The following is a 13,287-nucleotide window of genomic DNA, read 5'->3' on the forward strand; positions in this document are numbered from 1 at the left end:
CTGTTTAAAATGCAAGGTGCACTCAATGTTTATAATGCACGGTGCTCACATTGTTTAAAATGCACGGTGCTCTCATTGTTTAAAATGCACGGTGCTCTCACTGTTTAAAATGCACGGTGCTCTGACAGTTTAAAATACAAGGTGCTCTCACAGTTTACAATACAAGGTGCTCTCACAGTTTAAAATGCACGGTGCTCTCCAGTTTAAAATACAAGGTGCACTCACTGTTTAAAATGCACGGTGCTCTCACTGTTTAAAATACAAGGTGCTCTCACTGTTTAAAATGCACGGTGCTCTCACAGTTTAAAATACAAGGTGCACTCACGGTTTAAAATACAAGGTGCTCTCACTGTTTAAAATGCACGGTGCACTCAATGTTTATAATGCACGGTGCTCTCACTGTTTAAAATGCACGGTGCTCTCATTGTTTAAAATGCACGGTGCTCTCACTGTTTAAAATGCACGGTGCTCTCACTGTTTAAAATGCACGGTGCTCTCACTGTTCAAAATACAAGGTGCAATTGCTGTTTAAAATGCTCGGTGCTCTCACTGTTTTAAATGCACGGTGCTCTCACTGTTCATAATGCATGGTGCTCTCACTGTTTAAAATGCACGGTGCTCTCACTGTTTAAAATGCACGGTGCACTTACTGATAAAAATGCACGTTGCTCTCACTGTTTAAAATACAAGGTGCTCTCACTGTTTAAAATGCACGGTGCTCTCACTGTTTTAAATGCACGGTGCTCTCACTGTTTATAATGCACGGTGCTCTCACTGTTTAAAATGCACGGTGATCTCACTGTTTAAAATACAAGGTGCACTCACAGTTTAAAATACAAGGTGCTCTCACTGTTTAAAATGCACGGTGCACTCAATGTTTATAATGCACAGTGCTCTCACTGTTTTAAATGCACGGTGCTCTCACTGTTTATAATGCACGGTGCTCTCACTGTTTAAAATGCATGGTGCTCTCTCTGCCCATAATGCATGGTGCTCTCACTGTTTAAAATGCATGGTGCTCTCACTGTTTTAAATGCATGGTGCTCTCACGGTTTATAATGCATGGTGCTCTCACTGCTTATAAAGCATGGTGCTCCCACAGTTTGTCATGCAGTGTGCTCTCATTGTTTAAAATGCATGGTGCTCTCACTGTATATAATGCTTGGTATCTCACTGTTTACAATGCATGGTGCTCTCACTGTTTTTAATGCATGGTGCTCTCACAATTTATAATGCATGGTGCTCTCACAGTTTAAAATACAAGGTGCACTGTTTAAAATGCACGGTGCTCTCACAGTTCAAAATACAAGGTGCACTCACAGTTTAAAATACAAGGTGCACTCACAGTTTAATATACAAGGTGCTCTCACTGTTTAAAATGCACGGTGCTCTCACTGTTTATAATGCACGGTGCTCTCACTGTTTAAAATGCACGGTGCTCTCACTGTTTAAAATGCATGGGGCTCTCACTCTTTATAATGCATGGTGCTCACACTGTTTTAAATGCATGGTGTTCTCACTGCTTACAATGCATGGTGCTCTCAATGTTTATAATGCATGTTGCTCTCACTCTTTATAATGCATGGTGCTCCCACTGTTTCTAATGCAAGGTGCTCTCACTGTTTATAATGCATATTGGTCTCACTGTTCATAACCAATGCTCCTCTCACTGTTTGTAATGCATGGTGCTCTCACTGTTTAAAATGCATTGGTCTCTCACTGTTGATAATGCATGGTCCTCTCACTGGTTAAAATGCATGGTGCTCTCACTGCTTATAATGCATGGCGCTCTCACTGTTTATAATGCATGGCGCTCTCACTGTTTATAATGCATGGCGCTCTCACTGTTTATAATGCATGGCGCTCTCACTGTTTATAATGCATGGTGCTCTCACTGGTTGAAATGCATGGTCCTCTCACTGTTTAAAATGCATCGTGCTCTCACTGTCTATAATGCTTGGTATCTCACTGTTTATAATGCGTGGTGCTCTCACTGTTTAATGTGCATAGTGCTCTCACTGTTTATAATGCATGGCGCTCTCACTGTTTATAATGCATGGCGCTCTCACTGTTTATAATGCATGGTGCTCTCACTGGTTGAAATGCATGGTCCTCTCACTGTTTAAAATGCATCGTGCTCTCACTGTCTATAATGCTTGGTATCTCACTGTTTATAATGCATGGTGCTCTCACTGTTTAATGTGCATAGTGCTCTCACTGCTTATAAGGCATGGTGCACTCACTGTATATAATGCATGGTGCTCTCACTGTTTATAATGCATGGTGCTCTCACTGTTTATAATGCACGTTGCTCTCACTGTTTATAATGCATGGTGCTCTCACTGTTTATAATACACGTTGCTCTCACTGTTTATCATGCATGTTGCTCTCACTGCATTCAATGCATTGTGCTCTCACTGTTTATCATGCATGTTGCTCTCACTGCTTATAATGCACAGTGCTCTCACTGTTTATAATGCATGGTGCTCTCACTGTTTATAATGCATTGTGCTCCTACTGTTTATAATGCATGGTGTTCTGACAGTTTATAATGCATGGTGCTCTCACTGTTTAATGTGCATAGTGCTCTCACTGCTTGTAATGCATGGTGCACTCACTGTATATAATGCATGGTGCTCTCACTGTTTATAATGCATGGTGCTCTCATTGTTTATCGTGCACGGTGCTCTCACTGTTTATCGTGCACAGTGCTCTCACTGTTTATCATGCGTGGTGCTCTCACTGTTTATCATGCGTGGTGCTCTCACTGTTTAAAATGCATGGTGCTCTCACTGTTTAAAATGCATGGTGCTCTCACTGTTTACAATGCATGGTGCTCTCTCTGCTTATAATGCATGGTGCTCTCACTGTTTAAAATGCATGGTGCTCTCACTGTTTACAATGCATGGTGCTCTCTCTGCTTATAATGCATGGTGCTCTCATTGTTTTAAATGCATGGTGCTCTCACTGTTTTAAATGCATCGTGGTCTCACTGTTCATAATCAATGCTGCTCTCACTGTTTGCAATGCATGGTTCTCTCACTGTTTATAATGCATGGTGCTCTTACTGTTTATAATGCATGGTGCTCTCACTGTTTATAATGCATATTGGTCTCACTGTTCATAATCAATGCTGCTCTCACTGATTATAATGCATGGTGCTCTCACTGGTTATAATGCATGGTGCTCTCACTGTTTATAATGCATGTTGCTCTCACTGTTTATAATGCATGGTGCTCTCACTGTTTATAATGCATGGTGCTCTCACTGTTTATAATGCACGTTGCTCTCATTGTTTATAATGCATGGTGCTCTCACTGTTTATAATACACGTTGCTCTCACTGTTTATCATGCATGTTGCTCTAACTGCATTCAATGCATTGTGCTCTCACTGTTTATAATGCTTTGTGCTCTCACTGCTTATAATGCACAGTGCTCTCACTGTTTATAATGCATGGTGCTCTCACTGTTTATAATGCATTGTGCTCCTACTGTTTATAATGCATGGTGTTCTGACAGTTTATAATGCATGGTGCTCTCACTGTTTAATGTGCATGGTGCTCTCACTGTTTATAATGCACGTTGCTCTCATTGTTTATAATGCATGGTGCTCTCACTGTTTATAATACACGTTGCTCTCACTGTTTATCATGCATGTTGCTCTCACTGCATTCAATGCATTGTGCTCTCACTGTTTATAATGCTTTGTGCTCTCACTGCTTATAATGCACAGTGCTCTCACTGTTTATAATGCATGGTGCTCTCACTGTTTATAATGCATTGTGCTCCTACTGTTTATAATGCATGGTGTTCTGACAGTTTATAATGCATGGTGCTCTCACTGTTTAATGTGCATGGTGCTCTCACTGTTTATAATGCACGTTGCTCTCACTGTTTATAATACACGTTGCTCTCACTGTTTATCATGCGTGTTGCTCTCACTGCATTCAATGCATTGTGCTCTCACTGTTTATAATGCTTTGTGCTCTCACTGCTTATAATGCACAGTGCTCTCACTGTTTATAATGCATGGTGCTCTCACTGTTTATAATGCATTGTGCTCCTACTGTTTATAATGCATGGTGTTCTGACAGTTCATAATGCATGGTGCTCTCACTGTTTAATGTGCATAGTGCTCTCACTGCTTGTAATGCATGGTGCACTCACTGTATATAATGCATGGTGCTCTCACTGTTTATAATGCATGGTGCTCTCACTGTTTATCGTGCACGGTGCTCTCACTGTTTATCGTGCATGGTGCTCTCACTGTTTATCATGCGTGGTGCTCTCACTGTTTAAAATGCATGGTGCTCTCACTGTTTACAATGCATGGTGCTCTCTCTGCTTATAATGCATGGTGCTCTCACTGTTTATAATGCATGGTGCTCTCACTGTTTTAAATGCATCGTGGTCTCACTGTTCATAATCAATGCTGCTCTCACTGTTTGCAATGCATGGTTCTCTCACTGTATATTATGCATGGTTCTCTCACTGTTTATAATGCATGGTGCTCTCACTGTATAGAATGCATATTGGTCTCACTGTTCATAATCAATGCTGCTCTCACTGATTATAATGCATGGTGCTCTCACTGGTTATAATGCATGGTGCTCTCACTGTATAAAATGCATATTGGTCTCACTGTTCATAATCAATGCTGCTCTCACTGATTATAATGCATGATGCTCTCACTGGTTATAATGCATGGTGCTCTCACTGTTTATAATGCATGTTGCTCTCACTGTTTATAATGCACGGTGCTCTCACTGTTTATAATGCACGGTGCTCTCACTGTTTAAAATGCATATTGGTCTCACTGTTCATAATCAATGCTGCTCTCACTGATTATAATGCATGGTGCTCTCACTGGTTATAATGCATGGTACTCTCACTGTTTATAATGCACGGTGCTCTAACTGTTTAAAATGCATATTGGTCTCACTGTTCATAATCAATGCTGCTCTCACTGTTTGTCATGCATGGTGCTCTCACTTTTTTAAATGCATGGTGCTCTCACTGATAACAATCCATGGTGCTCTCACTTTTATAATGCATGGTGCTCTCACTGTTTATAATGCATGTTCGTCCAACTCTTTATAATGCATGTTGCTCTCTTAAAATCTATCGATCTCAGCTTTGAATATAACTCAACGACTGAGCATCCACAGCCCTCTGGGGTGCAGAGAATTCCAAAGATTCACAATCCTTTGAGTGAAGAAATGTTTCCTCATGTCGGTCCTCAATGGCCGACCCGTTATCTTGAGACGATGAGCTCCAGTTCTTGACTCTCCAGCCAGGAGAATCAGACTCTCAGCATCTACCCTGTCAAGCCGTCTAAGAATTTTATACATTTCAATGCGATCACCTCTCATTCTTCTAAACTCCACCGGATATTGGCCAATTTTACACAATACTTCCTCAGACGACAATTGCAGTACGACCACCTTACTCTTATATTCCAACACCCTTACAATAAAGGCTAACATATCATTTCCCTTCCTCACTCTCATGAGACCCTTGGCAACTCAGTATTTCCAGCATGTTTTTCCTCTTTTCCTTCTGTCGGGAAAAGAAATGAAGGTTGAAAATATTTTACTATCATTACACCCGATTATGTTTTGGAAACAATATCCAACTGAACTGCATCAAATTCAATTATAAACTTAAGAGTTTCTGATGGAAATAAACTAATAAGAACACTTAATTGCGATGGCTGGGAATCGAACCCGGGTCAACTGCTTGGAAGGCAGCTATGCTCACCACTATACCACCACCGCTGAAAATAATCGACAATAAAATAGTTCCCAAACATCAGATCCTGACCAGACACTGCAGGCTGTTGGATTTTGTTCTTCATTTTCACTGGTTTCTGACGGATCCTTTCTCGCTCTGTTGCAGTTCCTGTTTCCGCCCAGTAGATTTCACCAACCCCCAATCAATGGAAATTCCACACCAGCCAGTAATTCTTCACCTTATATCGGACTGAAGAGACAGTCGATACCTGCAATACTTGACCAGCTGGAAATACATTTTACCACAGCTCACATCAGCCATTGAGTAAAGTTAAATAATTCCATTAAATCATTACAGAGACCTGACTACCAACTGGACAGGAATGGCAGCTTAATATTCAAGTCTATAAGATGTTTAGAAAGGACAGGGAAATAGGGAAAGGAGGAGGAGCAGCAATATTACTAAAGGACAATATTACAGCAGTTCAAAGATAGAATATCAGTGAGGGTGAGCGGGCAGTGTGAACACTCTGAGAGAGACCCATCACAAGTGCCCCCACTGTCCTCCCCCAGAAGGTATAAGAAGGGCGAGTGCGGGAGGATTTCTTCATTCTTTGTGAAAGTGTTTGTGAGATTGTGGAAATGTCTGGAAGAGGAAAAACCGGCGGTAAAGCTCGGTCCAAGGCCAAGTCTCGCTCATCCCGGGGCGGACTGCAGTTCCCTGTTACCCGTGTTCACAGGCTCCTGCGAAAGGGGAACTATGCTGAACGTGTGGGTGCCGGAGCCCCGGTCTATCTGGCTGCTGTGCATCGAGTATCTGACGGCTGAAATCCTCGAGCTGCCCGGCAAAGCGGCCCTGGACAAACAAGAAGACCCGCATCATCCCCAGACACCTGCAGCTGGCCATCCGCAACGACGAGGAGTTCAACAAGCTGCTGGGACGGGTGACCATCGCTCAGGGTGTTGTCTGATATCCAGGCCGTGCTGATGCCGAAGAAAACCAGCATTGTGAGCTCCAAGAGCAAGTAAACCGGCCAAGGCTTAATATGATAACCCAAAGGACAGGAACAACCTTATTGAAATCTTTGAAGAAGGAACAGAAAGTGTAGACAAGTTTAATGCAGTAGATGTGATATATTTGGGTTTTCCGAAGGCCTTCTATAATGTACCACATTGTAGACTCATGGCTAAGTTCGGAGCACGTGGAGTCAGGTCAGTTGGGTACAAAATTGAAAGCCGAGAATAGAGGTTAAGGGTCGCTACTCAGAGTGGCAAAACGTGGGAAGTGGAGTTCCAGGTGATGGGACCACTGTTCTTCACAATTTACATTAACGATTTGGATTCGGGAATCGGAAGTACAATTCCAAAATTTGTGGACGACACCAAATTGGGGGATTTAGTTAATACAAAGGAAGAAAGCATCAAAATGCAAGAGGGCATTAATAAACTTGCAGAATGAAGAATCAGGAGGTCACACACTGCTTGGATAATAAGAGTCTAAACGGGATAGAGGAGCAAAGGGATCTAGTGGTACAGATACACAAATTACTAAAAGTAACGACCCAGGTTAATCAGGTCATAAAAAGACAAATCAAACACTAGGATTCATTTCTAGAGGGATAGAGTTGAAAAGCAAAGAAGTCATGTTAAACTTGTATATAACCTTGTTTAGACCAGACTTGGAATACTGCGAACAGGTCTCGTCTCCATATTATAGACATAGGGGCATTGGAGAAGGTGCAAACAAGATTCACAAGGATGATACCAGAAATGAGAGGATATTCTTATCAGGAAAGGCTGAACAGACTGGGTCTCGTTTCACAAGAAAAGAGAAGGCTGAGGGTTGATCTGATCGAGGTTTTTAAGATAATGATAGGGTTTGTTCGGATAGATGTAGAGAAAATGTTTCCACTTGTGGGGAGTCCAAAACTTCAGGTAATAAATATAAAATATTCACTAATAAATCAAATAGGGAATTCAGGAGAAATTGCTTTACCCAGAGAGTGGTTAGAATGTGGAACTTGCAACTACGAGGTTGTATCTGAGGCAAATAACATAGGGACATTTAAGGGGAAGATAGATCAGCACATGAGGGAGAAAGGAATAGAAGGATATGCCGATAGGGTTAGATGAAGTAAGGAAGGAGGAGGCTCATCAGCAGCATAAACGCTGGCATAGATTAGTTGGGCAGAATGGCCTGTTTCTGTGCTGTAGGTTCAATGTAACTCGATGTAAAGGCTCTTTTCAGAGCCACCCTCTGTATCTGTGAAAGGACTGGTGACTGTCTGAAGGGAAACGCGAATATCATGCTACCAGTGTGGCTTTGAGCTGCTTTTGTTTCGTTGTGGACGAGATGAGGAATTAATGGGACTGGAGTCGGGGCAGTGACCACAGTCCGGTACTTTAAACGGTGACTTATAGATCCCAGCCCACACATCACCAGGTTTCTTGTATTTATTTAAACTACTTGCCATGCTGGGCTCGTAAAGAATCACCAGAACTGCTCGACTAACCTTTCTACATCTGTGGAATTCAGCGCTTCGCTCCGTTTCTGTTCTATTTTGTTGGATTATTTACATAACGCATCAAACTCACTGGGGAATCACTGAAATGTAACTCTGTACTGAAACAAATAACAGTGAATTGCCTGGTGCCCAGGAGATCAGGAACATGACTCGACTTTCGTCCTGTTAACGAGTAAACCGTGTTTAGAGTCCACCGACCCGCTTTGGTTCCATATGGGGGATTAAACAGAGAAATCGGGAGGGGAGGAGACAGTCAGAGTGACAGAGCGGAGAGTGGCCTCTGATCTTCCAGCTCCACCTCCAGTTCTCTCCATTCGACAGTTTCAAACCGTTTATCGATAATAGAACCGAACCTCAGCGCTCCGCACAAACCCTGACAGACCCGGGCTTCATATTCAAGGATTCCCAAAAACCAGAAGCTTTCAAATAAGCCCCGTTACAATTAGAAATCGTTAATATTCCTGCCTAAATACAGTCCTTTCAATAACAAGTCAACTCGGCTCCTCCATTTCAGTCTGTTTCCCTGTTCTATCTCCCAACACATCCCCTCCCAGACGGGTTCAGCGTTTTACAAACACCTTATTGCAGCTTATTTGGAGAATCTCATGTGTTGGGGTTTGAGTTATGACGCGGAGTTTCTCCGCCAGTGTTACCGTCTCACAGAGACTCTCGACCTGAATCTGTGAAAGGATTATGACCATGAACTGGGACTGGAGCCGAAACATCCCCAGTTACAGTGAGGCCCGGCCCGGACATCTCATTCTCTCTATTTTATATCAGACAGTATCATGTCCAGCAATAGAGAGAGAGAGAGACAGTATGAGTCTTACACTTCCGATCTGTGTCCAAATCACGCTCAATAACAGTATCCACCTTCATATACAGCACCAGAGAGAGAGAGGGAGGCAGACACGGTGAGAGAGACAGAGAGAGCGGTGAGACACAGTGACAGACAGACGTTAACAGTATTAGTTCCAGACTGACCGGGAAAGTGCGATTTTATCCAGAAAGATCGCGTTGGAGAGACAGAAGATGCAATCACATCTCTCACTGATATTGTACAAGGATCAGAAACACTATTAATCCCACACTCAGGGACAGTACAGAGAGGGACAGAAACAATGGGTCACATTTAACCCTCTAATGCCTGTTGTACTATCTGCAGTTTTACAGCTCAGGGCTGTTCGATATTACTCTCAGTGACCTACAGTTTCACTCCGGTTAAATTAATCTGCGACTGTTGCTGCCTGATATTAACCCTACACGGTCCCAGCAAATACACCGACTCCCACTTTCCTCCCATGTTTCTCCAGGATTGGTTTGAGAAATCCTCTCTCAGTCACACATTATAGGGGCCATTAATGAAGAGAATCCATTGGCTGATTTCACAGCCGCTCACTTTATCTCTGAAAGGCTCTTTACCATCAAAAGACCCCTAGAGAAACAGCAGGGATGGAAACATCTAGTTTAATAGTTGGAGATTGTAAAGTCAGTCTGGATTCCAGCGTTAGGCACTGGTGGAATCCCATCTGTTTCCCATTCTGCTGCCTGTTCCTGCACTGCCTGTGGACCCCATTCCCTCTGACCTTTCCCCCAGTCCCACTTCCTTTGCTCAGACTCGGAAAAATTCCAATTGGGGAAAGTTTCCATCGATTTTTGGATTGGGAATTGTGGGCGCCATTCCCTCAGTGAGCGGAAGAAGATGGTTTAAAACAGCCGGGAATGGAGAGATCACGGCCCCCGGGGGAAGGGAGCAAAGAGCAGCCTCGTTACAGCAGATCATCGCTTCGGGACCGTGTCCGCAGATGGGCTCAGACATCGGCATTGAGTCCGGGGGAAGGTCAGGGGGAGTCCGGGGGCTGTTTGTAAGAGGCGGAGTGGATCAGGAACTGGTCCCGGAACATGGAGTGAGAGGGGGGAAGGGAGAGGTCATTCTCGGACTGTGTGTGTACAGGGTGTGTCCAGGGGAAGGGAGAGAGAATGGGAAGAACCTGCTATTAAAATCATTGCTGCTTTCTCTCCCCAAACCAGGAGTGAATGGTCCTGGTTTAGTTCCAGCCTCACCCTGTTTATTGTTATTGGATAGTGAAGAGTGGAAACAGAGCCGGACAGTAAGGATGTGGGGAGTTATACAAAGAGCATCTATTGCAGGCATCAGGTGAGAAGTGTCAAGGACACATTTTAAACAGCGGCTGTTTGGTTTCCGTTTAACGGTTAGTCCCATGGGAGAGGGGATTAGAAACCTGACCTGTACAAAGGTCCCTGCCCCATCGGGTAGTCCCATTCATGGATCGGTGCAGGGGTTGGGCCGTGTCTGGATGTTATTAAATTGTTGTAAAACAGCCCAACACACCTGGTATGCAGAAGCGGAGTGCTGCAGTACTGCAGTGGAGTCAGACACTGACACTGTTTGTATCACTGGATTTCATTTGTGGATATTCAAAATGATCATCAACAGAGATATTAAACTGATCACTTCTGTCTTTTCGACCTCACCTGTTCCTGAGTAACAAGAGATCATTTTCTTTCTCCAGGCAAACCCTTGAACGATCCAGAATAAATGTGATGCTTCCTCCACCCGAGGCAGAAGGAACAGTACAGCCAGCTCCTTCTCACACACAGTAAGTATATTATCACTCACAGAGCACAGAGACACAGACAGCTCATCAGTTCCACTGTCTCAGACAGCAGGAGTAGTCAGTCCCACAATGATCACAATTTCCAGAGACACATTTTCAATCCAACAGTCAAGCAGAGTAGGTGAGGCAGACAATGTTCCATTTCCCCCTAACTCAGTCCCGCTGACAGGTAGATACAAAAATCCCAGTCCAAAATCACACTCTCAGAGTGAAAGGCACTGTGTCAATCTCACAATAGAGCAACATTAGCTACGAATTAAATACCAGATAGAAATCACACATGGTACCCGATTCAAAGGTACAGAATGAATCCCAATAATGTACCCCGAGATTCAAATTGAATACTAGCCCAGAACTCTCACACACATGACTTTAATCCATGGAATATCCATTCGAAATGTGTATCATATGATACAAATTGCACACAAGTCCAAAACTCAGGCAGAGTATCAGATTGAGAAATATTGAAAGATAGTAAACCTTAGAGACAAATTAGATACCTGTTCAGAATGAACTCGTAGAATGAGATTTAAAGATAGAGTATCAATTCTATTAGTGCAGACTGAGATACACATTACATACCAGTCCAAAAATCTCATACAATATTAGACTGAAAGATACGGTATCAATTCCATTTCTACAGACTGATCTACACATTACATACCAATTCAAAAATGTCACCTTATCAGTTTTAAAGATACATTATCATCCACAACAGTACTCACAGAGATAGAGATTTAATAGTACTCCAAAAAGCGCACAAATAATCTGGTTAAAACCTCCAGCATCAAATCCGAAAGTATGTCCATATTTACCAATTAAACAAGGAGTAAAACTATTTAAACATTGAGATATAAAAGCTGCAATATTGAACACCATAATTTAATCTGAGAGAATAATTACGTACAGATACAGAATGAATCTCACATTCAGAGACAGTACCAGAGACACACAGACACAGAATGACTCCAACTCTCACAGATGCAGAACGAATCCCAAACTCACATACAGTACAAGAGACTGACAGACACACAGTTAATCCCACACTCACACACAGTGCCAGAGACTGACAGGTACAGTATGAATCCCACACTAACATGCAGTATGAGTAACTGCATATATAGGATGAATTCAACTCCCACATACAGTACTGGAGACTGTATATACAGAATGAATCCCACAATCACATGCAGTATGAGTAACTGCATATATAGGATGAATTCAACTCCCACATACAGTACTTGAGACTGTATATACAGAATGAGTCCCACAGTCACATGGAGTACCAGAGACTGACAGATACCGAAAGAATCCCACACTAACACACAGTTTTATATAAAGAATTAATCACAAACTCTCACACACACACTGCTGACAAGATACAGAATCAATTCCAAACTCACACACAGTATCAGAGAGTGACAAGATACAGAATGAATCCCACATTCACACACAGTACCAGAGACTGACAGATACAGAATAAATCCCACACTCACACACAGTACCAGAGACTGACAGATACAGAATGAATCCCACACTCACACACAGTACCAGAGACTGACAGATACAGAATGAATCCCACACTCACACACAGTGCCAGAGACTGACAGATACAGAATGAATCCCACACTCACACACAGTACCAGAGACTGACAGATACAGAATGAATCCCACACTCACACACAGTGCCAGAGACTGTCACAGCATGAAATGGTCCTTATCAAAGTCACAAATGATACCCTAAGTGACTACCACCATGATAAACTATCCCTCCTCATCCTTCTCAAATAAAATATCTCAACGTGCTGTTATGCTGTTAGACTAGTTTCCTCTCTCTGCTCTTATTTGGAATGTGTTGCTTTTCTGTCTGACAACACTTGGTATCATCGTATTATGTTAGTCCACAAGAGGAGATCATTCGGCCCATCGTGCCTGTGCTGGGTCAAACACACGTATTCGTTCAAAATTCATTCAGAGATAGATTGAGTGCTTTGTTATCAGAAAATTGCCTGAACCCCCACAGTCTACAGTTTTCCTCCTCGCTATCAACGACACGGTCAATTTTTGTGTCACCGGCAAATTTCTTAATCATGCCCCCGACGTTTAAGTCCAAATTGTTAATGTATACCACAAAAAGCATAGGACCAAGTACGGAGCCCTGCAGCACCCAACTGGAAACAGTCTTCCAGCCACAAAAAACACCCGTCGACCATTACCCTTTGCTTCCTGCCACTGAGCCAATTTTGGCTCCAATAAGCCACATTCCCTTGGATCCTATGGGCCTTTACTTTTTTGACCAATCTGCCATGTGGGAATTTTTCAAAAGCCTTGCGAAAATCCATGTCGACTGCATCAATTGCGCTACCCTCATCGATCCTCCTTGTCACCTC

General features: G+C 42.8%; 1 non-coding gene across 1 annotated transcript; it reads right to left on the reverse strand.

Moving 5' to 3' along the window:
* Positions 1–5,706: 5,706 nt before the first annotated feature.
* trnag-ucc (transfer RNA glycine (anticodon UCC)) lies at positions 5,707–5,778 on the reverse strand. Its single transcript has one exon. It is a non-coding gene; the product is annotated as a tRNA-Gly (tRNA).
* Positions 5,779–13,287: the final 7,509 nt, after the last annotated feature.

Source organism: Heptranchias perlo, unplaced genomic scaffold, assembly GCF_035084215.1.
Source record: "Heptranchias perlo isolate sHepPer1 unplaced genomic scaffold, sHepPer1.hap1 HAP1_SCAFFOLD_52, whole genome shotgun sequence".
In the NCBI taxonomy this organism is placed as follows: domain Eukaryota; kingdom Metazoa; phylum Chordata; class Chondrichthyes; order Hexanchiformes; family Hexanchidae; genus Heptranchias; species Heptranchias perlo.